Here is a 27,554-nt window from a genome sequence, read left to right on the forward strand (position 1 = left end):
TAACAGCTCTCTGTGAGACAGTATAAATACCTGCCATACAGCTAATACAGCGTGCTTACCTGCTTGTGGCAGCCAGAAGAAACTATCAACACATAAGACAAGATACTAGAATGGCCTTCCTAAATTAACAAATTCAGCCCCCGCTATCAGCCAGCTATGTCACACAATCCCCTTCATAAGCTGATTAAAGAACATATCCAAAACTAGCTAGAGAGTAAGGGATTTTTACTCCTATTACTTTTCCTGGAAGGACATTGCAGAACTTCAAACATGTGACATTTAGAAACTTCTGATTTCCTGCCTAAATGTAATTATGACCCAGTTTGTCCTTATGCCAAATTTTCCTTTTCGGTAAATGGTTGTTTTCTCTCTCTGGTGTTTTTCAATCAATGTATCTATATGAAGCAACTGCATTTCCTCTACGGCTTTGCTTTGTTAAGCTAAACAAACCAAGTTATCTTATTCCTTCTTTCTTAGGATAAAAACATTTCATCCTAGACTTTGCCTTTGTAGGTTTTTTCTGGCTTATATTCCACTATTAATGAATCCTTCTCAAACAGGAGCATCTGTACATAGTAAGAACAGTATATAGTATTGTATCTAGATCTTATAGGATGGATCCATGCCTCTTCATCTCTACTCACCCAACTCATCAAAGATTTTTTTTTCATGGCTGCACCATACAGTCAGGTCTATCATATTGTTTAATATTTGAGTCTCCTCTGCTACTGGCATTTTGAACGGGTAATCTCCCAGTTACAGCAAACATCCTTCTTTTTATGTACCTAAATTAGGACTTCACATTTTATATCACTAAATTGAAATCCATTTCTACAAGCAAGGTGGTTTAGCTCTTCTCATACATTTGCAAATCCCTTTGGGTAATTCAATCTTTCCTATCTTTGGGGCAACCTTTTATCCCTTAGCTCTTAGCAAAAATACTAATAAAACTGGTTATTACCTCAACTGAGGAGCCTCATTATTATTCCTTCTCTGGTATTATATTTATCCTTTTAGCATAACCTCCTTTTAATACAAATTGTGGTGCTTTAGGCCATTCCCCAAGTCTGTTTATAATTCTTACACTAATATCAATTTTTAAATTATGTAACAGGTAAGTTCATGTAAATATAACATGCTTCATATCTCAAGCCTCTTCCTGGTCTGCAGCTACGGTGTTCATATACTTTTCTTACTAAAAGATACTATTGCTTTTCCCAAACCACAAAAATGGTGGTTTCCTACACATTAAGATGTCTTAGGATGTTATTCTGAATAGACTCAAGAGCTTCTAATATTTTGCCATGGTACACTGTCCATACAGATATTTTCACACAGTAGACAGTCTAAAAATTTATAATAATGAGAGCCCTCCTTTTCTTCCCCAGTCCTTTTCTCCCCCATTCCCACCCCTTCCTTCTTGTAGCGGGTTGACCCCAGCCAGCAGCTGCACCACACAGGCACCTCCTCACTTGCCCCAGCAGTGGCATGGGGGAGAGATTAAGAAGAGGAGAAGAAGTGAGAAAACTCACAGGTCCAGATAAAGTCAGTTTAATAAGTAAAATAAAGTGGAAGGAAAAAAACCCCAAACAATGCAAGTGATGCAAAGGCCATCACTCATCACTTCCCTCGGGTACTCCAGTGCCCTGCCACCCTCTGAGCAATGGCCACCTCCTCAAAATCCCCCTTCCCACAGTTTTTATTGCTGAGCATGATGTTATCTGGCATGGAATATTCCTTTGGTCATTCTGTCAGGTTGTGTCCGCTCTCAAATTCTTTCCCACTCCCAGCCTACTTGCTGAGGGAGCAGAGTGGGAAAAAGAGAAGGCCTCACCACTGTGCAAGGACTGCTCAGCAACAGCCAAACACTGGTGTATTATCAACACTGCTTTAGTCACAGATCCAAAACACAGCACCACACCAGCTATGAAGAAAATTAACTGTCTCCCAGAAAGAGCCAGTACACCTCCAAATCATAGCCAAAGCTTTCAAAGTGCAAACAAAGAAGAGAAGGAGCCACATGCACTTTCAGTTGACTGAAAGAATCTTGATTTTCAGAGAAGTTGTCACACTATTTTACAGGTGTACATTTTCAAGGACAACACATCAGTGCTGCCAGCATGTGAAGGAAAAACATGAAAATTGTCAGGGTTGAATTAATTGAAGGATTTTTATAAATCAAAAGTACATTTGGGAAAATTCACAATAGTTGGATTAGCCTCATAAACATAGAAAGCAAAAGAAATTGGGGCCGTTTAGCAAAATTTAATATTCTGTACTTGAAAGAGACATTTCTTGGTTTAAAAAAAACAAGAAAGACAATGACTAGTAGGGACACAGTACTCCATAGATGCAGGGCCTAACTGAACCATTAATGTCCATGTAATAGTGCCACACTGATCCAGCAGTACTTCCTAGATTGATCATGGCTTGGGGGAATCTTTCACAAGACAAAGTATACCTTTTTTTGTACGGCTGTGAGAAAATTACTTGGGGGGCAGGGCAGGGAGTTAGAGAAAACTGGGACCTAACAGAAGCATAGTATTACAGACAGCTTTTTAGGGTACAGTACAGTTATTACTTTCAGGATTGTTGGCATGCACGGAATCTACTTTACCACAGCTTCTTAGGTGACATACCCTGTCATGCAGCACATGCTGTTGGGAGTAACAGAGGGTGGAGCGGAGTGGAGACACTGTGGCCATGCTCTGTTGTACTCCCTGCAGGATTGGGAACTTGATGGTACCACACAGATGATAAGAAGATGTCTGCTGCTGAGCCAGCAATTGTGGTGGAATTGCTTTCCTCAGATGAGATGATATTGTAATACCAACGCACACCTCCATCCCAAAGTTATCCACCTCCAAGGTACTACCACACCTCACGGGGCACAAGATACCAGTCAGTAACAAAAATATGTTGAACTAGAGCCACCAAAGCTCCACCTAAATGTAAAGAAAATGGACTGGTATTGGACTGAAATAAGTCCAAAACGGAGGGAATTGTTGTCTAAACTCCCAAATTATCAAACTCTGATTTAGTGTTTAACTGTATGCTAAACAAATATGTGCACAAAGTTTAGGTCAAGCTGACTGTCTAAAGTTCTTACAAATTAAGGGACTTCTAATCAAGGGAGTCAGCCTTGGGAAGGATGAGAAACAAAGAACAGATAGTGAAAAGAACCTTTATCTAAGTTATGCAGAAAGAAGCCTTCAAGTGAGGAAAGTTCTGGCCACAAGAGGAGACAAGCTGATAAGGTGTTGCAATTCACTGACATCAAGAGAAAATTAGAAATAAGACAAAGACAATTTTGGTAGTGGGAGATCATGAGCTGTGACTCAAATAGCCCCCCACAAAAGAGGGCAAACCCCTGCTTGAGGAGCATGTGTAGTCAGTAAAATACTTTCAGAAGTGCTATCTGAGGATGTGTACTAATTTGCATAAGAACCAAGAAACTTGTAACCAATCCTGCATATGATAATGACTATGCAATATATTATGAAGTATAAAAAGTAAGCAAAAGAGGGGAGAAGTTAGGGAAGACTCCACTGTAACTTCTGGGATCAGTCAATGGGTTGAACCTGTCTTCTCCCCCATAGGGATGCCTATACTGGGTAAGAACTTTATTCTATGACTAACTCACGCTAGCTATTATTAGGCCTATTGTTTTAAGCTTGTTTCGCAGTCAATGTATTATCACTGGCAATCTTTGAACCTTATTCTGTCACAAACTTGCATTTTGTGTAGTAAAAATCTTCAGCTGAAGTTCATTTTGTGTAAATCTCTAGAGATTTGAGTAGGTGTTGTAAGGGATTTGACTCAGTGACACTGTCAGTAGAGGTCCCTGAATAGGTCAGTCGAACCACTCTCCACGGTGGGCTGTCAAAACACAGGTATCAGACAGACTGGTGGGACACAAGGGTCTCATCTTTCTCAGGAAACTGACAGGCTGATCAAATATAATGGGATTGAGGAAATCCCCCTTTTTAACATGACAATGGCCAACAATGCTACTCAGTTAGAAGGTGCTAATGATAGTAATATGATTGTAGAGCACTCCTAAGAGCTCAGGATGTTGTTTCAAATCTCAGTTTAGCCAAAGGGCTGCAGAGTAGAGGAACAAAGTAGGGATACCAAATAAACAGCGGTTCAGGGTTTGATCCGAACTGTAAGACTGAAGATATAACTTGCATCAGTGCTACCTTTAAGTATAACTGAATCATTATCAGAACCAGATTAATTTTAAAAATAAAATTACCATAGTAAGTAATATTCCAGAACATACATCTTTATACACAGAGTCTAAAAGATACAGAGGCAGAGGGCCTGCCACCGTCATGTCTGACCAAGGTATCTATTCATATAGCACAGTTTAAGAGAATAACGCAATCTTCCTGCAACTTTTTTTTTTTCTCCATTTTTATACTCTTCTTTTATACTCTTTCCCATTTATTTTACTCTTTCTTGAACCACTTTTTTCTATAAATTGCTCAGTTCAGGTACCTAACTTTCTGCACTGGAACTGTTGTTTTATGTTTAAAGGGAAAGCATCCGGGTCATTGATGTACAGCAACACTTGGAGGAATATTCACACTCTGCTCTACAAACCCCATTGGAGGAATACTCACTCACTGTCTTCACCACCTTCCTCTGCAGGTATACTTCCTTCAGCATGTCCCACCCAGTAGCACTCCCCGGTCCTTACTCCCTTGGCACAGTGAATTATCTGCCTCAGGAAGCCAATGAACCAATTTATACAAAAAAATTCGCCTCTGCAGAACAATGACTGCTATTTCAACAAAGTATCTGTCCTATTACAGAATGTGTTACAAAGGAGTCCAAGAGAAAGGCATGAAACTGGAGTGCTGGTGCACACATGCCAATTATTTGCTGCGGTGTAAAGAATTTGTTTCTTGTTCTTACCTAGTCTAATTTCATAGATATCGTTTGTCTCACTATTGTTCTAAAGGCATATATATATATATCTCTAAATGAACAAGGATTTGCATGTGTGTAAGTGTATAAATGACTTTTAGTAATAGGCACTTCTAACTGGGATAAGCTCACACTACAGACTCTTACTGCACCAAATTCAGACATGTACTTAGAGACACTTCTAGCATAAGTAGTTAAAAAAATACAGAAACCATTCACAGAATTTAATTTGTGAAAAATCACAGAATTTAAAAATGTGAAAACTCCATTTACAATTTGGATCACCTCTCATTTTAACTGAGCTTTAAACTGGTTTGTACTTCTTGATTTTTCCTCTGTTTTTATATTTATTAAAATACTTCATAACATGTCTATAACATTTTACGGTACATACTCAAACAGCATATTGACTCATGTACAGAGGTCTGAGCTGCACAGACATCCATAATACAAGAAAGCACTAAACCAACGTATTTGTTGACATAACGAGGCAGGAAAATCAAACAAAAGAGACACCACTGCTGTAGCTGATTTTACTTTCAAAACAGTCCATCAGATGTCTTTTGGCAAATTACTTACACAGTTATTTAATTCAATAGATAGCTCAGGGAATTGTTTCTGTAGCTTCTAATAGAATTCAGAATTTCTTTGACTTCTTTTATTGGCATTGGTTGCATCAGACATCTGGTAACAAGTTAAAGAAAACCCAACAACAAAAAAAGAAGCTTTCTGACACTGAGGTCAGAGAATAAAAAGCTACACTGAGAGATCAAACCTACCACAATGAAGAAGGTGTATCCGGCAAGGAAAGGGGGACCAGTTCTTTTTCCCCAGGGCAATAACATTTTCCTATGTGACTACATACAAAGAGCTCGAATTATTCATGCAAACATTTCCATTAGGGTCAATGGGAGTGCAGTGAGCAGGATGTGTAATAGCATTTCCTTGAAATCAGCAGGGACCAGGAACTCTGTTGTGCTAGATATAGTTTATATACACTGAAAGGTCTTTTGGGCTTTCACTGTCTAAACTATAAAAAACTAAGAGGAAGAGAGAAACACATGCACACTGCAATTAACATCTTCATGTACCTTCAAGTATATAAACGTTAGTTTCTCATTGCATAAATGTTTAATATTTTGCCAGCTAGGGCCAAACTGACAAAGGTCGCATACATATTCTTTCTGTGGAAGAATTAAGTGTTGAATTCCATTATTCTAAAATCCAAGGTACATCAGTATTCAGCCCCAGACAGTTAATCTTGTTATGCCAAATCCAGGCAATAACACTATGCACATTTACTTCTGTAACAGCAGTTTAAATGTATCTTTGTGAAGTGATAAAAATTACTATGAATAATAAAAAAGATCTAACAATACATGAAAAGATTTTTTTCTTAATTTAAATGGTGGAAAAACTCAAGAAAGAATAAAAGCAATCAGATCAGATTCCTCGATAGCACCTGCTATATATTATTCCTGTACCTAAATAATTTATAATGTGTAAACCTATTCACTCTAAATTAAATGTAAAACTGCTTCATTTACTATCATTTTAAATGTACTTGCCTGTAAGGAACATGATAATATTGTCTATGACAGAAGAGAGCTATTGGATTTTTTTCTTAATCAAGCCAAAGATCTGCTAGAACAATTTAAAATCAAATCCGCCTCTTAAGCAGTATTTTCAGTACGTAGTCTTTCCAGAGCAGGTAGTTGCATGTTACATTTATGAAGTCTCTGAAGTCATGGTTGGACAACGTGACAGGACATAGCATGAACTGTTTTACTGAGGCAACTACAATGCAAAAGGAAATAACAGACTGTCACATCAAACAAGAGGGATCTGATGCAAACCTCCTGAGGCAAATTAGAACCTCTTTGGTCTCTGAAAAGTGGGTAGCAAAGCAATGCCCTAAATAAGATTCACTATTCGTCAGTGTTTGTATTTGCAATGTTTTTCAGGCATTTATTTCTGTTTCCTTTATTCCTCCTCAAATAATGTAGTTAGCAGGAGCTGCCAGTCCTTAAGGAATGTGGTATCTGATGCTGGATTTATTTTGTTCTGTTTATAACAAAAATCTTACTTCAAAAGTAAAACCAGCTACAACAGTGATGCCTTTTCTTTTGTTAATACTAGAGCCCTTGTAGAACTCTGTTCTAAGAGCTGATAGGACCTTAGAGCACTCAGCATCTCACAGAGCTGATCTCTTCAAACAGACAAGTCACCTACGCATACATTTACGCAATTACATTCAAATTACAAAGACCCTTAACAGTTCTCAAATAAAGAAAAACAGCTGTGTCCACCAGACACCACCTACATAACCAACTTCCATACATATCTACATGCATTTACCTCAGGAAATGCATTATTAAGAACCTGCCAATCAATTTTTCTGGATTCAAAATATTTTTCTATGAAGTATTGAGAAATTTTTACCAGTTGCATAACTGCAGCTAATCTGTGAATTACTCCCACCCCAAACTGTTTCCCAGTTTAAGTTATGTCTCCCTAAAAGAGCTGCCTTATCTTTATTTCATACAGCAGTGCTTTCTCATATAACTAAGTAAATAAATAACTGAACTCCAGTGCCTATGGTAAATTGTTCTACATAGATTGCTGCCATGTATCGCTTCATTTCCACAACAGTGGTTCACTGCATTCTGACAACTGAAAACTGTTCCTTTAGAAATCTCTTTCCACATGCTTTAGTCTTCACTCACCAATAGCTTCATTTTTTATCTTTTCAGTATAGACACTGACAGGTCACATATATCAGAACATAAAGAGTTGTCACGGCAGATCAGACTCCTGGTCCATCAAGCCTGGTAGTCTATCTTTACTATATCTCAGAGGAAGGTGCAAATCCTCATAATGCGACAAGCAATTATGCAACGGTACCCATAAGGGCAACATTTCTTTTCCACTTTGACAATCAGCTTATACCCAGTTTCCTATGCTGTGCATGACAGACTTCCCTTATGATTGATACTCAACAGGACACTGTCGCAGCTAATAGGCTCAAAATCTAATTTGGCCAAAAAAGAACAAGACTAAAAAGCAAGGTTAGCAGTAAAACTGTTTTTCAAAATGAAGACTAAAACACAGAGAAAAAGCTGGATTCTGTGGCTTTAACTTTAAGTTTTATGTGCAAGCTATCCAATGATTTCAGATTTACATATAACTAATGAGGAAGATAAAGCAAATGTTAAGATCATGTGTTAAGAGCCATTTGAGACAGCCATGGAGTCCATGATCTGGGTGCACCAGCTTTCATACAGTAAATTCTGAATACTAGCCTTTAATGGCAACAATCGCTGCTATAAAAATACTGCTTTTATTCATCTTTCCTGGTGGTATTTTGCATGTCAGCTTCCCTGAGAAGGACTGTCCAAGAACAGCAGTGATGTTTTACTGAAATTAAGCCTGTAATCCCATTATCCTGTGATTCTAGCATTTCTGGACCTACTGCTCAACAATCTGCTGAGCCTGGAATAATTCAGTTTACGTGATTTTGAGTCTACCTTGTAATTATTTTCCATAATTTAAAGCAGATTATGCAGAATGTCCCACAAAGATCAGCAAACCATCTGAACTCTCTCTAGCTCTGACAAAAATCATTGACATGTCAGATGACTGTGAGTTCAGATTTCTTTTCTATTAATGGGTAGTCATATTTCCATTCTTTGGAATCCTTATTTTTATCCAAAATCTGACATCTTCTCCCTCTTCCACAGAGTGTCATGGGCTAGAACTGTGGTCACTTTACAAGTTCTTTCTGAAGGAAGAGCAGTTTGAACCTTGCTTTATGTCTGCCACAATCATCTGCAGTTATACTTATCTGAGCTGATAGGATGGGTTCGCTAATTACTACACTATTGGTACCACCCTCGATTTTCAATCCCAGCTTCAGCAGGCAAGGGCAAGAATAGATTTACTAAAGTAAACATTTCATCTGTCTGATATGACAGACTCATGTAACTCGACCTGCAGTATTTTTAGGCAATGAGTAACAGTAAATTAGCCAGCACATGAAAAATACCTTCTTTCCATCCTTTCTCTCATTGATCTACTTCCCTGTAATACACATAAAAAGATGACATTTCTTTAAACACTGGCTCTCCTGACTGAATATTTGCCTTTGTCACTTGTCAATAACATGAGCTCATAATGACTGAAAAACCAAGTTTTCAAACCACTAACTTGTATATTATTTAGCCAGATTTACTTACACTGCAGACATATCCTAAATCACCTGCTACTCTCCTAAACTACATAGGTAACCTAAAAATGTATCACATGATTACACACAGTAAATTAATGATAACCCACTGCCACCCCTAGACAGACACATTTTCGCACTTGCTAAAATCTAAATGATTCCCTCCAGGGCCTCTACCACGTGCAGTTGTGAGACTGCTAAGGGTCAATGGGTTATAACCTGAAACTCTCAGTCACACCTCTCCAATCTGGGCTGATGAAGTCTGTATTAAAAGCTTTTGTCCAATGATCCTTCTCTAACAATAACAAAAGATACTCATAAGTTTGATGCTGAAATAGCATCTCAGCTGTAAGTCTGGTCAATATACAGTTCATCACATTTAGATGAAGCTACTCAATCTTTCCTTGTATCTCATGCTTGTTAAGCATATATATCTATGGAGATACAATTGCCTATAAGAAATTTATTCTAGAATGTCTAAGGCAAACAGGGAGGAAAGTCATTTGAAGCCAGGGACCTAATAAGGAACACATTAAAATTCCAGGCTCTCAGTTGTACTAGGAAATTCAAAAGCTTGACTGCATCTGCTTAACATTGGGATGTATCTCCAGGGATAACCAAGTACGTCTAAATGCTTCCTATCCACAGGGACTGATACGGGTTAAAGACTGAAGAGACATGAGAGCTGGATTTGGAGACTGTCCTCTTGAATACGGTGTGAAGTTGCTACTTTTTTAATAACAATAGCAAAAAGCAAGGAGAAAGAAAAAGATGCAGGCTTATTTGAGTGTTTGGACAATCCCCAGAATACCTGAATTCCAGAAGAAAAGGTATCTGCTCATTTTCTAGCAGACTTTTCATGTAGAAATAACCTTGATTAAACTGGACAAGCTGCTGTAAGTTCATTGCATCATGTTCCACATTTAGTCCAAATTCCTTTCTGGCTGCAGTTCAAGTTTGTTTTTGTCACGTTTACAAAATCTTGAATAGCCTGGAATCTTAATATGTTAGAAAGTGATTTCCTTAAGCTTCACCGTAGAGTCTTCCACTGATGACTGGTTTTATTGGCCATCTACAATGTAGAACTTGTTCTAAATGTGGCAGATCCCAGTAACAGCAAAAGTTATGGCAGAAGACAGCACACAGAAGGAAATTACTTAATAAAGTTAGAGGGTAAAGACAAAGAAAAGAATAATTGTTTTCTTCTTTAGAAATAGTTTTTCATATTAAGTCTAGTTTTTGGAAGAAGAAATCAGTATTCATTACTTAAATCAAAACCTCCTTGAATTCATGTGTGTTGATTGACAATCCCTCCTGAGACCTTTTCTGTTAATACTTATTTAATAGGAGAGATATGCCATTCACTCTCTTTTGTGATCCTGAAAAATTTGAATTTTACAGCAGCAGAAAGCAAACGTAACTGACCCAGCTTTGACTTTTCCGCTGTGCCTCACAATGTCTAAACACTGCCAGAGAGCAGACCTGGGTGAAATTACAAAGCCGTATTGTTATTTTTTCATATTTGGAGGTTTAGGTGGTTTTATTTTTGTTGGGTTTTTTGTTGTTTGGGGGTTTTTTTGTGTTTTTTTTTTTTTAAATGACTACACTTCTGAATAAGGAAAAACTTTCCCATGTTCCAGTTAGACTACTTCCCATTTAAATGGCTTGTCTGACAAATGAAATATTTTCCCTTTAGGAAGCCTACACTTTCTGACTTCCCAGTGCAAGACTTCTCTCGTAGCACATGTAAATGCTTCTTTTATGTCTTTTGCTCCAGTATTGTAGGTTGGCATATGCATACAGTCAAATGACTCTGTGCATGGCCAGTGACTGCAATTACCATTATGTAGCTTACTATTTTAAGAATTCCTTTCTCATAAGAATTCCTCTTCAAAGACCTTTTTTTTATGCATAACATGTCCCTGTTCAAGGAAAGTATCTCAGAGAAAGCAGTCTGTCTGGTAAGTTGAAGATATTTTCCAGTCAGTGTAGCCCATTTCCATAAAGCCCATTGTATTATATATCTGCAAAACCCAAACACTCCTTCATTAAAAGATCTTCAGCTGAATGGAGTAAAAATACAATAAAATAACAAAAGATTTGGGAGGAGAAGATAAAAGATCAAAGGCAGTAGTATGACAGAGAAAGTGTAATAATTCTAGTAAGTAATGAAGGCATTTAACTTGAAAAATTCTTGTAAGTGTCAATTTAGGAACTCCATATTTTGTCAATTCTAAATATGTTAAGTGAATACTGACTTCAGGGTAAACTTTGCATAGTCAAGCACCAAAGTCAAAAAATCAAAAACTAAAGGTGCTTTTCCTCTTTTTGCAATAGGAATCCTATTCACAGACACTCTATTTCCTGACACATCCAGTAAAAAGATGAGAAGACTTAGAGGTCACTGAAAATCCAGATGGATGAGCATTCCTTTGAGACTTCTGCAGTGCTTGAAAGATCGCAGATGTAGTCTTTGTTGTACAAATTTGGTGGGACTACAGACTGCAAAATGTCAGTAGTTCTAGACAACTGCAAGCACCTAAAAGGTTCTTACCAAATCCAGATTAAAATTTTCCAGATAGTACTTTAAATCACTTTTAAGGAGACATCATTTAGGGTAACCTACAAAATTCAGTTATTATTTAGCAACTAAAATTCCACTATAACTTTCATTTACCATCAAACAACGCAAACACATGCTCAGTATTGTCCAGGCCTTAGCCAAGCTGATTTTCTTCTTTATTAATGACACAGAATAACAATATAAATACACATTAGCCTGGAATTCACTGACCACAGGTCTTTCAATCTTTTAAATTTTTGAATTAGATCAAAGGGGACCTATTAAATCTGCTCAACCAGCAGAAAACCTACAGGTAAGCTCTCATATGTGGTAATTCTACAGTCAACAACCCTGTCTTTATTGCCCATCTCAAAAATAACAGACAAGACCTAATGTAAATAATTTCTCGGTGCTGGAAAATATTTCAGGACTTCAGACATGGGGGGCACACTACATTGAATCAGTACCCTACATAAAATTTCCTCCATTTGAGGGTCTGAGAGGTAAGGAGTGTTCAAAGCTAATGATCTAAATCTCAGAATTCCAGTTTGTTTCTAATAATAACAGAAGCTTCACCTACCTCCTGTTGAAGCAAGAGACTCTTCTGTCACAGTTCATAAATTGCTGAAAACAGTTTCCTTTTTGTGAAGTTTTATAATCAGTCCTTTCTAGCTTTATAAAGCAGTTTGCAGTTTACTGTCTTCTATAAATCAAATGCCTCCCACTTTCAAACTTTAATTGGCAAAATAGTGACAACAGCTCTCTTTTTAAGTAGATAGAAAGTAAATTAAATCTGGTTTTAACACCTTGGTTTAACAGTTCCCATAAGTGAAATGTCACCTGGCTACTTGAGACAGAAAAGATGCCAATTTCAGTGATTGCCTACATGATGTGTTTTCTTCACCCTTGTGTGATAACTGCGCTTAGCATTAATGGAGTAAACTTGACAAGGTACATTTCTGAGTCTGTATATCCTTTTGAGTTTCAAATGAACAAGTTAATAAAATACCTTAAAGAAAAAACAACAATTAAGGGTCACTTAGGACCAATTACCAGTATGTACAACAGTACTATCCAGACTGTGAAGTCTGTAAAACGCTCTGCAGATTTATAGAAAATAGGTTATTTTCTAGATATGTCATTGCTTTAAGCTGTAGGCCTGATACTGAAATCACAATTGATACCCTAGCTCAAACCGTAAAACCAGATTAAAAAGTAAGGATTATTTGGCTCCTAGTATTTGTTTTGGGTACCAAAGAACATCAGAAATACAGATACATTTAACTAAATTAAGGCTGAAAAGGAATTAACTTCATGATTTCATTTTGGCATTGACATGGAGTCCTTTGTTACACTACTGATAATGTGGAAAAGATCCAACTAGATACTCTGCATCCCAAATGCACAGTTCTGTTACAGTGGCCTCAAACACACTATAACACTAATGGTAAGCATTAGTTAAAAATCAAGAATTTGACTCTTCACTACCAAGATTTTCCAGATTTTGTTCATGAGACACAGTTCTGTGAGAAGCAATACAACAGCAGCAAAAGACTGGGACTATTAGGGGTAAAGAGGATATATAGATATAGAAATATAGTTCATCTGGGAGATGAACTTACGGCAAAGTAACATTTCCAGAATATTTTTTTAAACTGTTGTTTTGAAGTCATTCCAGTTCACTGTTCAAAATATGCCAGGAACTGCATGAGAACCTGCAAAAGCCAGAAAGAAGAATTGAGTCTACAGGTTGTTAGGCCTTGTTGAATTTGAGGTGCCTTGAAGAGGTTGAATTTCACCATAAAGGAAAGGCATTATACCCTGTTCATATCACTCCTGTTGAAGTGAGGGAGAGGAGTCAGGCCTTAGAAAAGAAGCACATCCCCAGATGAGTAAGCAAATAAAAGGAAGGAATAAGGACATAATAACAGCTGCATTGAGTCAGATGAGGGACCAGTTGCTCAGTATCTCAAAGAAAGAACATGAGGACACACGTTAGTGAGCATTGTAAGAAACAGGGCAAATACAGAATGATGCCTCCCAGGGAATATTTCCCCAGCTTCCTAACAGCCAGCAATTTAAAGCCTTCTTTAAAGTTTAACAGCCATTAAAGGATCTCTTATCCTTGAACTATGCTAACTCTTTTTTTTTTTTTAATCTATTTATATTTTTGGTGTCCAGAAAACCCTGAAGATTCCACAACTTAGATTTTGCCTGGACAAGTATTTGTTTGAAATCCACTATACAAAATTTCATTGGGTGCCACAGTTTTTTTGGCTTTGACAAACACTGAACAATTCAACCTTGTGCGATTTGTGATTTCATTATCTTGTTTTAGTCAATCTTTTATCACCTTTTTCCCAAGTTCTCCTCTTCTCTAATTTCTAGTCAGCTTCTTTTCTTCTCATATGATGCAATTCAAAGTCTCTGATCACTCTTATCCTTTTTGCTTTACTATATCTTTTTTGAAGTAGGGAAAGAGAACTGCCAGATTCAAATCTGAGTGTACCATGGATCTATACAGACATAAGGATGTTTTGTTTTGTTCACAAATCCTTTCTTAACTCCCAGCATCCTGTTTTTTTGATCATTGTTAAAAGCTGAGTTGATATTTTCAGAGACTCTTCAAAGTAATTTCACAATCTCATTCCTGCTTAGTAATATCAAAAGTCCATTTAGTTATATAAGCAGTCACTTTTCATATTTTAATGTAATTTTGCATTTATCATGTGAAGTAATATCAACACTAAATTATATCTGCTGTTTTATTTTCCTGTTACATGGTGTCACAGCATCCTTCTGCAACATTTTGCAATCAGATTTATATTTTATAATCCTTAGCAATTTTATATCACCTGCAATTGTCACCTCAATATTCCTGCCCTTTCTAGACCATTTATAAACATGCTGAAAAGCAATGTTGCAAAACAAGGTCCTGAGAGATTCCAAAGATAAACTCCCTCCACAGCAACAAATGATCCCATATCCATATTTCTATTTATGCTTTCTTTTTCTAATCCTATCTTTTAAGCATCTTAGAACACATTCCATGATGATCTCATTTCTTCAATGACAGTAAATGTTTGGCTCAAAATTTTGTGAAAAAACTTATGGATCTCCGGAATAGGGACTACTATCCAGATCAGAGAGATGGCTACTAACTCCTTCAAGTAACTAACCAACCTGTAAGCTTATTGTTTACCTCTACAGAAGAGGATCACACACAGATATTAACCTGTTACACATATGCTATCTAGGTAAATCCTAAGTATATTTCCTGCTGATTCATCGTGGCAGAAGTCAGGCTAAGCCACCCATTTCTAACTTTCAGTTACCACTACAGACCTCTCTTAAATTTGGGTGCTTCTGGTAATTATGAAAAGATGCTGAATAGACAATGTAGCAGAGACCACCACTCAGAAATTTCCTACCCAAGTTCCTTCAAAACTCTTGGACAGGTACTGTTATTTTTATTGATGCAATCTAAAAACTCTTCTATTGATTATTCAGTTTGAGACAATAGCTCCATAAAGATTACATTGGAGGGGAAATGTACAAAATTACTGCTTCAATACTGTAGACCAATACAAATAACCCAACTAGATTTTCTACTGTGTCCTTACTGCCTTTGTTCTTTCTTAGCTTTTCTCCTTTTATACATTAGTCATTTATCTGCCACACAGTCTCTTTGGCAATCTCCATGAGTGGCCGGTGACTTGTTTCCTCAGGAAAGTCTTTAATTCCCTCAGGTCCAATGAAATCTCTAAAATAAATCATGATGCAATTTCAGTTTGCACTCAAATGAGAACACAGAGCATCTCTTGCACCTTGAGCAGTCATTCAAACCTGTGCAAGGTGGATGTAAAATATGACTGTTCTCACTAATTACTACAAAGGGTAAAAGACAATGGAGAATTAGCTCTACTGTGCCTATGAAATTTTACAATTACATGCTACTTAGCACTAAAATGCTACTGTGATGTCTGAAAAGAAATCTCAAGTAAATTCCCTGCAGATGGGGAACTCCTTAGTACACTTATTGCAGACATTAAATACTTATTAGAAATGTCTGGTTAGGTACCTAAAAACAAGGGTTTATTTCCTGTTTGATAACTCAGTGCAAAGTCAATGGAAATGTTTATACAATTTATGTTTACAATATCTGCGGTAATGCGAAGATCTGTTGGAATATAGATCAATGTTTCCGGGTGATGGAAAATTTTATAGCCCAGTTGTTACATTTATGTATAGCGAACAGAATAAAACCTTCAAAGGCAAGAGTCTAACAATTTATGGGTTTGCTCTTTTGTACTGGGCAGAGTTTATAATACCTTTTAAAAATCTGACTATTTCATATCCATAAAAACTTGGTGGAAAGGATTCTGTTAAAGCCTAACCGCAAAGTCTTACCCATGTTAAAAAACAGGGGGGGTGTTATCTGAATATGGGGAAAGGAAAGGAATATTTTCTATTTCCTACCCTTCTGATACTTAGAGTTAAACCAAGGTTATCCTACAGCAACTTCAAATTGTGAATAACAAGCAAAATAGAGGGAAAAGGTGACCCTTCAAGATTTCACTTTGTGATCAGTATATTATTAGGGTTGAATACATCAGCTCTTCAGAATATTGTACTGTAGTTCAAAACACATAGATGAGGGCTTACGAAATCAGAGCAATCAAACAAAAAAGCAAGATACATTCTTGAACAAGAACACATTAAGTTCTCAGATCTCCAGCACAGAGGCTGGAGTTGGTTATCATTTCGCAGTAAATTCATTTGTATCAATAAATCTGAGGGAGACATCAAGCAGAAAGCTTATGTTGGAAGCCTCAAGACAGTTATTGTGTTTGGCGATGAAGAGACAAAGATATTTTTCAGGAAGGTCTTCTTTATCTTACCTCTGGTTTAAATTTCAGTTTTTCCTTCTTCTTTTTCCTCTTCCCCTTCTTCATTTTATTGAAGTTGTGTTCAACATTAATAATACCACCAAACAGTCCACTTAGTATCTGCAAAGCTAACAACTAACCCTTTATTCAGAAGAGCATACGGGTGTTTATAAAAGAAGGTAAGAAAACCTGCACAGAGGGATGGAGATCTTCCAGAGACCAAGCAACAGGGCTTTGAAGGAGATGCAGAATATAATGCAGATGCACTCTAGTTGCTATTTTAAGAGCTTTATTGCTGTGGTTACCCAATAAGTATAGCGTGATATAACACTGTGTCTATCTACCTGAGACAAGAAAGGGCTATCAACTGAAACAAAGGCAGGAATGCCACATGCAGTCCACCTCAGGAAAAAAAAATAAATATTTCTATATTAAAAATATTTCCTATATTCTCTAATAAAATATATTTCTTAATAACATACTTTGCTATTAGGAAAGGCAAACTATTTTTTTTTATGTGTGTGCTGTAATTTTGTTATACAGCATTGCAAGTCAAAGGGGAAGACAGTTTACACATACCTCCCTAAAGAAAACTTTATGCAGGTACTGTTTGTGAATAATCACAGAATTCTTCTATGTTCTAGACACATTTCTCCATGTGACAGTACTTTTTTCTTTGAACAAACAAGAGGTGGAAAATTCAACAAGTACACTACTTTAAAGGTGACATTAAGCAATTCTAGAGTTAGCACTGGTGACCTCTGTGCATTTACATTTTAGGTTATCATCCACTGCCGGTCCATAATCAGAATTCTCCAAAACTCAGTATAGAGAAATGCAAAAGGATGATAGGTCTCACAAAATAAGCATTCCCTAACAGTGTCTTCTAAGGATTACTTCTGTCCTTTTATGTTACAGTAAGCAAGCAGTAGTATAGATATGACTTTTTAACCTAGTCTCTACTAATCCAAAACTGTGACTGGCACAAAATCACACAAGGGAGTTTTTGTTATCTGCTCAGGGCAGGGCTATACCTGCACCTTCCAGATACAAAATCAAGCAGGAAACAGTATCAATAGGTGTTATATTGAACGTAAATCTTTTCCTCATTAATAGAACAGACTTCAGAGTAAACCACAAGTTCTCCATTAACAAGTATAGCCAAGACCCTCAATCCCAGACTTATACAATGTTCATGTGTTTTCACACATCCAACAGACCCACCAACTTATCATCTTTAATTACTGAATGTTGGCTCAAGGGATGTGTTTGTGAGCAACGCAGCGATACACGTGGTGCTAAATTGCAGGTAGCACTACCACACCTTTCCTACCTGTACCCAAGGCTGATGGGATCAGTACACAGAGTCCTGAAGCTGGAGAGTGTGTGACTCCGAGATGCAAACGGGCAAGTTGAGATGCCAGCATCAGGGCCCTAATTGCATTAACAGGCTTTAATGGTCCTAATTAGCCTCCTCCACCCGCACTATTCCTATAGGCACAGAATGAGCAAGCAGATGGGTGAAGCTTTAACTCTGTGAACTTCATGCTGAATATGGGACAGGCCTGAGCACTCTAAATCGGAGTAATTTGTGGCCTATTTGTTACACACTACAATGAGGAATAAACATTTAAGTGCCTGGCTGATCTCATATTCTTCTAACATTGTAATGCCGCAGGGGTCGATGTTCTTTTTTCTTTCAGTCTGTTATTCCCTGTGCTCCAAGAACCCAACCTTTCCCCAGGGAACACTCCTTGGGAGGGGAGCCCACTCCCCCAGAGAATTCTTGTTTCCTTAATCAATGCATGTAGTTTGTTCATATCTACCATATTCTTTCATTTAGCTATGTCAGATATATGTACTGTAAAATACGTAGTGTAACTTCCTATTCCTGAATGGAGGACCTGGTTGGTATGCTTCAGTTTGAAAACTGTTAGCTAAAAAGGTCTACTGTTCCCTTCAGAAAGAGCTCTGCTAGACCACTTGATATTTTCTGATATGTAATATTTCAGTAAGAGAACATATCAAACTCAAAAGTGACTACAGTGTAATAGGTCAGCTCTTGAATATGAGCTACCTAAATTAAAAGCATAATAAATGGAAAAGAATGAAAGTGCTGTAGGTGCTGTTACTTCACCTGCTTTGTTTCTCTGTGACAAGAGCCTGTTCTACAAATCATAGCAGATCTTTTTAAAAGTTACCCATCTTACACAGACAGAGGTCCAAGGCTTTGATCACTCAACACCTAGTAAAGTTTTCAAATCCCTAACCTCTCATTAAATGCCAGTTAAACATTTTCAAGCAGGAACACAGTGTAACACTGGGTGAAAAGCTAAACTCCAAATTGCACAGCATAATTGCAGATGCTTGTGGGTACAAACAAGTGTCCTTCAGCGTGCACGGTGAGCAGCACAATTTTATGTCCTGTATGGAGAACCCCAAAATTAATAGCACTGAACACTAGCAGAGATTTTTGTGAACTGTCACCAAACACATACCTATTTATTTGACTTTGTTTTGTTGGGGGTATTTTTATGTAACCATTTTCTGATGATTCATGGCATGTGAAGAATATTCTAACAGATATTGATCTGAGTTTTGCAGCTTATTACAAGCTATACCTATTCTTCCTTTAACTTATATTAGGTTGTAGAGGTAACCAGAAACACATTTTTTTACTTTGATCTTGATTTACTCCTTATGAAAGGAAACTCTTACCTTTCAAGACCAGAGTTAAGACTGGCCACCAGATGTCACCCATCTCCTATTAGCTCCCCCCAAGCCTGTGTACGCAGGCTTGAGAAAACATACCATTCTCCAGAAGCTGTGCTAAATAGACTCGTCCCACCACTACAAAATATAGTCATCTTCTCCTTAAAAAAATACATTATCTTCCTTTGCTGTAATGGCTCCCAAGCACTGAAGCTCAGTAGCTTGTAGAGCGTGTTTTAAAGACAACCTAATAGTAGATGAATACCCTGCAACTCCTGGCACAAATACCTGTGTCTAAAGCCTAGAAAAACGTTAGCTGATGTAATGTATCCACTTAGTGTAGCCAAAACCGCAACTGCTACCAAAGACAAGATCCGCACCTAACCTTAGGCATTTGTAGGCTGTGAAGATTTTAGTGGACAAGCCCAGGGCAGGGAAGGCAGGAGAGGGCTCCTGGGCAGCTGTTTCGAGGCGTAGGGTCAGCCAGCCACGTCTGTCCGCCCCTGCTCTCCTGGCCCCTCTGGCTGCCAGGCCACCCTGCACCGTGAGGCGGCACCGGCAGCTCGCCGGGCCGAGCCTCCCCGCCAGCCCCTCGGCAGGCTCCGCTAGGCCTGAGCGCCACCCGCCACCCCGCGGGGCCACCGGCCGCTCGCCGGCAGGGCCACAGGCAGGTGTGAGGGGAAAAGGGCCGCCTCAAAGGAAGGCTAGGTCGGGGGTGCGGCGGGAGACGCCGCCGTCGCCCCTCAGGCGCACCGGGCTGAGGGGCGCCGAGGCGTCGCCTCACCGGCGGGCTCGTGGGCGTTTCCCGCCGGAGCCGCCCTCGCACACTTACCACAGCGTGTGCGGCGGCTAGGCACCGGTGGCCGTGCCCGCTCGCGGGCGCTTTCTCCTCGCGGCCGCGGCCGCTCGGCCCCCTCAGCGCCGCGCCGCATCGCACCTCGCGCCCCCCCGCCCGCTTCCCGCCCCTGCGGGCGCCGCGCGCGCGCTCCGCAGCCGGGCCGGCACTTTGCACACGCTCCCTCGCTCTGCCTCGGCCTGTCACAGGCGCTTCCGGCCGGGCAGGCCGTTAGCGCGCTCCCCGCCCCGCCCGCGGCCGCCGGCCGTGCCGCCTGCACACGGGCGGGCGCTGCCGTGCCGTGCTGTGCTGTGCCGAGCCGCGCCGCGCGCGCCCGCCCTCGTTGGCGGCTGGCAGTTTGCAGACGCTCCCTTGCGCCCGCCCGCCTCCAGGTGGCCCGGCCCCCACGGCGGGCGCGGCGGCCGACCCTCAGCCCGCGCCGGCCTCCGCCGAGGACCATGGGCGATGCGCTCCTCCCGGCGCGGGGGGCTGCGCACAGGCGGCGCCGGAGGAGGTGAGGCGGCGCCGGGGTGCGGGTCGCAGGGAGACTGGGGCCGCGCCCAGCCCCGCTGAGGTTGGGGGGGGGGCGCCGCCGTTGCCCCCCTCAGGCCGCTGCGGCTCCGCGGGCCGTGAGGGAGAGCGGTCTCCTCAGCTCTCCCGCCGCAGCCGTGTGGGGCGGGAGCCGCACCCTGGGGGCACATCGCGCTCTCAGGGGGGCGGCCCGGCGCGGGGGAGCCGCGAGGCGGGGCCGGCGGCGGGTGCGGTGCGGAACGGGAGGGAGGGGGCTCGCCCAGGCAGCCGCTTCGGTGCGGCGGGGCCCGTCCTTGCCGCGGCCCGGCCGCCCCCGTCACCTTGCGTAACGACCTTCCGCGCCCGGCGCCGCGGGAGCGCCTCCGCGGGCGGCGGCTGTCGCCTCCCGAGCGGAGCCGGGGCCCCCGAGCTGCCTGGGTGGGGGGAGCGGGGGGGCGGCCTGCGAGGGGCGCGCCTCGGGGGCCGGGGCAGCGCTGGCGGAGGGTTGGCGGAGCGCGGGCGGCAGTCTGCGCCGTGGATGGGAGGGTGGCTCTCGGGGGGTGAAGTCTTTTGAAATCGGCTCCTTACGATCTGATTTACGAGCTCCCGGCTCCACCCGATGCCGGTTTTGCTTCCTCTTCGGACTTTGTAAACCTCTAGGAAGCCAATTTGCGAGAAGGGTTCCTGAAAACTGGCATCTCTCTGCCAACTGTGCGTTGGTCTGCCATGTCTGCTACTTTTTCGCCAGAGGTGCGTTGAGCTTTAGGTTGGAAATAACCGTGCTCTTCGTTTGTCGAGTTCGGTATTTCTTACGCATCAGCATCATCTTGTGGTTTGATCGTAGGGATTTTTTTTGTGTGCGTCAAGTGGCTGACCTGATGTGATCACGTAGGTGTGTGGACCTGTGTTGTACAAGAATTTTGGGGGCCCGTTTTCAGTCTCCTTCCAGTTTTGTTTTAGCAACTATTTAAGATAAACTTGCATTTTAATATATCTTAAGGGGGAAATAAACGTCACTCAGTTTTGAGGAATGAAATCAGGGTGGAGGCATTTCTCACTGTTAACATTAGGGAGTGCAGGTTCCATGTTTTCCAGTTACGGTATAGTATCAGTCTTACCTTTTGACTGCTTATTTTCTTTGCTGGCGCTGTGGTCAGTAAACTTGGGAGAATGAATTCTTAATTCTTGCATTAGGTCTTGATACATGAGTCTCCCTTGATAACTGCAGCAAGAATAGAACACTAAATGAAGGCTCACTCTTGAGATTCATGTTATTCTAGTATACAGTCTTAGTTATCTAAAAACCTGTCACCTTGTCCCCATGAAATAGTATGATAGCTTTTTCAACAGCATGACTCATAATCCTAAACACAGGGATAGATTTTGACTTAGTGCAGTGCAAGTGCTTGATCTCAGCAAACAGCCTTGTGTGTGGAAAATGCAAGTAGGTTGCAGGGCACGTCTGGTACTGTATCTGTTCATCTTTGTCCTCAGGAGGACAGCATTTGAAGTTGTTTGTAGGCTAGGGATATGTCTTTACTCCCAAATCAACGAGGTGATCTCAGTTCTTTCAAAATACTTTTGCCTTTTCATAAAAGACTGAAAAGCTTTCAAAAAAGGAGGAACCAGTTAGTTCTTGGTATTTATTATTGAAACCATTTTGCCTGGGGACACTGAGTCCAATTTAGTCTGAATGGGTGATTTACCTTTTTCCTTCTTCATCTGTATGTAATGACTCTGACTGTTCATGAGAAACTCTGCTTACTGCAACACCCACAGTTCACTTATAATTACTGGTGGCTGTACCAAGCCTAATAGTAGGAAAAACCCTGCCTTTTTTCTGGTGGTTTTGTTACATGTAAAGTAACTTTCACTGCTGCTTCTTGCTCTTTACCTGTATGAGGTGATGCATGGAATAGTTTACTCTTAAAATGGCCCATGGAGCAGTATGTTTAGCAAAAGGAATATCTGTTCTTCATAATTTAACGTATGTAGACTGTTTTCTGTTATGTAGAATATGGTTTTATTTTGTACAAGCAGAATAAGGATTAAATGAGAACATAAGCTTCTTCTTTTCTGCGTGATAAATCCATCCTCCTGTCTGGGAGGAAGGGAGCTTGTACAGCCTGGACTGAAAAGATGCTGAAAGACAAAGTGACTGAATATAAGAAGATCAGGTTGTTTAAGCTCCCAAAACTACACTGCCTAAAACTTGAGAAGCAGCCAGCAACACTGGGTGCAAATCATTTACGGTCCTTAATCTGCTTCGTGAAATAGAATCTGGCAAAATAATGAAGTGTTCTGAATTTCTAAAATGACTTAGAATAATGACAATTGCTCTCCCAATTTTGTCATCTCCCCCCAACCAGATTCCCTTCCTTTCTCTTGTTTAAAAAGATCTGTGCCTGAGGTAATATGTAGAATTTTATTAGCACCACTCATTTACCTTCAAGTTTGATTTTTTTTTTTTCTGTTTTGTTCACCCTACTTTTGCTTCTGTTTAATAAAATAGCTTAGTATGCAGTTTTCTTCCTCATCTTTGCTCTAAAATTTTAATAGAACTTCAGGAGTAGTTGGTGTTAACTGCTCTTCACTGATATAATAAGTTGATTATTAGCTATGTGATGTTTTGAAGGCTTATGTGGATGCAGTGTTCATGTTTTGAGCAGACTGAGATCCAAAGAAGACTGTCTTAATGTTTCATGAGAAAATGGCAGAATTATTTTAGTTTTATTGATAGGAAGAGCAGTGATAAGGGAGATACAGTGGCAAATATTATTTATGGTTATTTGCCAACAGATGGTCTGACAGTGTATGCTTAGTCTTTTAAATAGATGGTGGAAAGAAATACAGTATGATGAATATAAAAAAAGGCAAGTTCTGATAGCATTTTCATTTGTCACATTATTCCTGAAGTGTATGCAGAACTCTTTTGCTTAGCCCGGTTTGGAACCAGAGCAGTACTCCAGCAACAACTCTTGGTAACGAACATGGGAAGCATCTGCTGAAGGAAATTAACATGCTGCAGAGTGCTAATCAGCTGGGAATCTGATGAGTGGAAACTCTTTCAGGAATCAAGCAGTCTTGCTATTACTGCATCTTCAATTTCAAAAAATTATTAACTGATTTGAGTTGTTTTTTATTTATTTATTCCTCTCTACTTTTGCTGAGTTGGTATTTATGCATCTCTGCATTTCATATAACACATATGCACATGAACTTTAAACAAAAACCACCCAACATTAAAACCTAAAAAATCTTTTCTCTTCCATACTTCAGAAGAAAAAGTGGAATATTTTATTTGCCTCTGTGTGTATGCATGCACATTCAAAGCCCTTTTTTTCCTCTTTTAGCTTCCTGTTAAAGGCATATGTTATTGAAGTTGTAAAGGCTTCATTATCTGTTTCTTCATTTCTTGAGAAGCCCGGACCTATAATATAATGAAGTACAACTTCTGTGAGTAATAAGGCTCATTTAGGTCATGTTTTGATAGTGGCTTGATTTCCATCACTTCTGATCCCATCTCTTTAGACTATTTCTTGGTTTTTTTCATGTAAGTTGATAACTAGAATATTGTAATTCATGGCCACAAAAATAACATAACTGGAGTTTTATACAAACTTATATTAGTTCAGTGAAGGGTTTCAGATACTGACATAGGCTGTCTTAATTGGATGACATTTGAGGAGGAGCTACCGTAATGATGGAGAATTTGTGACAGAAGTGCTGACAGAGATGTGAGGCAGTGGCTTTTTCTAACAATGCGAATGGGTGGATAGCCTTACACTTCTCATCGAGCTGGAACACCTCAGTAGTCTTGAGATGAATTTGTGGGGTTTTGTTCTTGTCTTCCAACAAGGAGAAGTCTTATCTGCTTTAATCAGGTGAATCTTTCAAGCCCAAGTTGTAGGCGTGAGCTAGGCCAGAGGATGTAGCTCCTTTGAGGAACTTCTGCTAAGATTGTGGTATTTTCATGTCTGTGGCAGCTTGCCTACTAGGGAGACACTGGTGAAAGAACAGAGAAGAGAAAATCAGTTTAGGGGGCAGGGATTCCCTCTTACAGTATGTTAAGTAGCAGAGTCCTTTTAATGAGGAAAGCTTAAGTCAATGCTGTGATTCATTTGTTTTATTATTTATGGTTTGAGTTAAGAATCCTGTGATCGTGGCCCTTTGAGTCTCACAAGGTCCTCTTACTCCTGTGAGCTAACCATATTTCTTCATACATCACACAGGCACTCCAAACTGTTTAACCTTGATTATTAGTCTAACCTACTGATATTTGTCTTACAGATTTTTATGTCCTGATAAAAGTGTGTAATCTTTCAAAGCTATTCACCACCTCTTTTGACCTTGTCCTTTAGACAAAGAGGCTTATATCAGTTACAAGTTGCAGGCAGAACCTGGTTTTACTTTTATCAGCTGTTGTTCATGCGTTGTGTAGTTTGTTGCATTTCTTTGTATATAAATTTTTGCCCTATAATGTATTCCTTGTGGTTATATTTCCCTAGAATAGTTTTATAACTAAACCCCTTTCTTGACTCTTGTTAGAGTCAGGTAATAAAGTTTGTTGCTGCTTCCTTTCCATTGTCTGTTAAGGTTGTATTTCTCCCTTCCCTAGGAAACAGACAAGTCATACATGCACTGTGACTAGTAGAACATTTTATATAACCTGTATTGAGGTCACAGCAAAGCATTTTAAGATAGCTACTAATCAAGTAGTAGATTGCACATTGGGAAAAATTTCTTCACTGAAAGGTTTGTCAAGCAAACAGGCTGCCAGGGAAGAGGTGGAATTACCATCCCTGGAGGTATTTAAAAGACATAGATTTGGTGCTTAGGGACATGGTTTAGCGGTGGGCTTGGTAGTGTTAAGTTCACAGTTGAACTCAATGATCTTAAAGGTCTTTTCCAACCTAATGATTACGTGATTATAAGTCATCATAAAAGGGACAAGCTGCAGTGAATTACCATTCCTGCCTAGGTTTTATTTTGGGATATGGATTTCCTGCCCACTCCCTCCAGTTTTGGCCCCCTTCCCTTGTTTGTTCCTTTTCTGCAGGGAACTAATACAGTTCAATGCAGCTTCAGTGCAGTTTTTGGAAGTTTCCCTTGAATTCTGCAGAACATGACTGTAGTATGCATGTGATATACCTGGAATATATTTTCAAGTGTTAAGCACCCATGTAACTAAACTTGCTTTTTCTCCTGCTATTATGACCTTTTTTTTGTAAAATAAAGTGTAAAGTATGTTTTGATTGAAAGTGGGCTATCTGAAATGTTTCAGTAGTCACATAAAACTTGTCTACGTAGGATACATGAGTTAAGAAAAATGCACATAACTCCTTCATTCAGTGAATCTGAACACTGATATGGTATTCATAGCAAAAATCTTTGAACAGATCATCTACCTCCTAACAAGGTTTTAAGTAACTTCGAAGAGCTTTTCTTGATAGGTTCTGTTTAAGTACAGTTTGTGCAATGATGTAATTTTCTGTGTTGTAGAACAAGAAGAGTGGAGAGTGAAGATACTAGCTTTAAGTTACTGTTGAGAAAGTTTGGTGGTGTACCGTTAGACCTCTATATCGGATATACTAATTCATCACTTTTCAGAGAAAGGTTATTTAAAAAAAAATGACACTAACACCCCCCACCCCACCCCACCCCCCCCCAAACACAAAAAGAAACCAAAAAACAAACCTTAGAATAAACATAATAAACATGAGGAAAGTTTCTAACCTGGTATTTATTTATCCAGGTTTGTTTATTCATTCTATACCAAAACTTTGTAACATGATTGTACTGAATGCTAAATTTAAACTGTTTGCATAACCTAACTGTAGAATGAAAGTCCCACACTGTTTCAGTGTGCTGTAGTGTGAAGGGTATTTCTGCCTAAAAGAAATGCTTCCAGTACTAATACCTCTAAAATACTACTCCAGGTAACATGAACCATGAAATAGTTTGCTTCTCCTGGTGTTGAATTGCCCATTTCTGTCTAGATGTAATTAAAGCTTGCTGTTTTTAATAATTAAAATAGCAAAAAATACACAAAACGGAATCTGTCTAGAAGCATTAAGCAAACAATGGCAACCAGATCTTCATCATCTTTAGAATCTCAGGATGACTTTTCCTTCTGTCTTGCTTTTGGTATGAATTGTACGTTAAAATGGGCCCCTTTTTCCTAAAAGAAATATAGGGTATTGTCTTGCTGTGTCTTTGTTTGTTTGTTTGTTTACCTGATCTTGGATTTTCTGAGCCACCTGGCGAAGGAGCTTTATCCCAGGCAAAAGATAAACTAAGCAAACATGTATTTCATGCCTATGAAAAAATCTGAAATGTCCTTAACATATACAATTTCACACCTATTTGGCAAACCCTTGCAGTAAAGTTACAGCTTGACAGAAGTGTTCTCTGTAGGTACTAATACATTGTATGTGGATACAAACATTCCTATGTACTTCACATACGGAAAAAATAAAAATCAAGACACAGTTCCAAAATCCTCCAGCATCTCAATTTTTGTAATACTGTCACAATGCTGACAAAAACGCATTTGGCAAATAGTAGACATATATCAGATTTAAAGGTGATTTTGGCAGGGAGAGGGGCTGCAAAATGAATGATTATTCCTTGGGTAGCAATAAGATGCTTAAGAATAAGTGAGCAAGCAGTCAAAGTAAGGCACCAATTAAATGCTGGGTTGTGGAGGGTAGGAGCAGCAAAATGACTATTTGTCAGTGTGTGCGCTGGTGGAATTTAAGATAGGAAATGTTAAAATACATACCTCTTTTGCAGGGATTGTGGAAAAAAGTTTCAGAGAGATCATGAAAACATGGAAAAAAACGTTTGGAGGACTAAACAAAACAAATTGTTTGAGAGTGGCTT

At 39.7% G+C, this 27,554-nt stretch overlaps 1 protein-coding gene and 1 long non-coding RNA gene across 3 annotated transcripts in view; one reads left to right on the forward strand and one right to left on the reverse strand.

The window, feature by feature from the left end:
• LOC308068685 overlaps positions 1-20,254 on the reverse strand; it is a 42,923-nt gene extending 22,669 nt beyond the window's left edge. Inside the window, exon 1 of the long non-coding RNA XR_013930062.1 lies at positions 20,157-20,254. This is a non-coding gene — a long non-coding RNA (uncharacterized lncRNA). The remainder of the gene's footprint in view (positions 1-20,156) is intronic.
• A 267-nt stretch (positions 20,255-20,521) lies between these two features.
• The window catches only part of MGAT5 (alpha-1,6-mannosylglycoprotein 6-beta-N-acetylglucosaminyltransferase), a 131,918-nt gene continuing 124,885 nt past the window's right edge, over positions 20,522-27,554 (forward strand). Inside the window, exon 1 of one of the 2 annotated variants that reach the window (XM_080399659.1) lies at positions 20,522-20,673. The gene's annotated coding sequence lies outside the window, so the exon portion shown is untranslated. The remainder of the gene's footprint in view (positions 20,674-27,554) is intronic. The other variant, XM_080399660.1, reaches the window with a different exon arrangement.

Source organism: Falco punctatus (assembly GCF_963210335.1).
Source record: "Falco punctatus genome assembly, chromosome: 8".
In the NCBI taxonomy this organism is placed as follows: Eukaryota; Metazoa; Chordata; class Aves; order Falconiformes; family Falconidae; genus Falco; species Falco punctatus.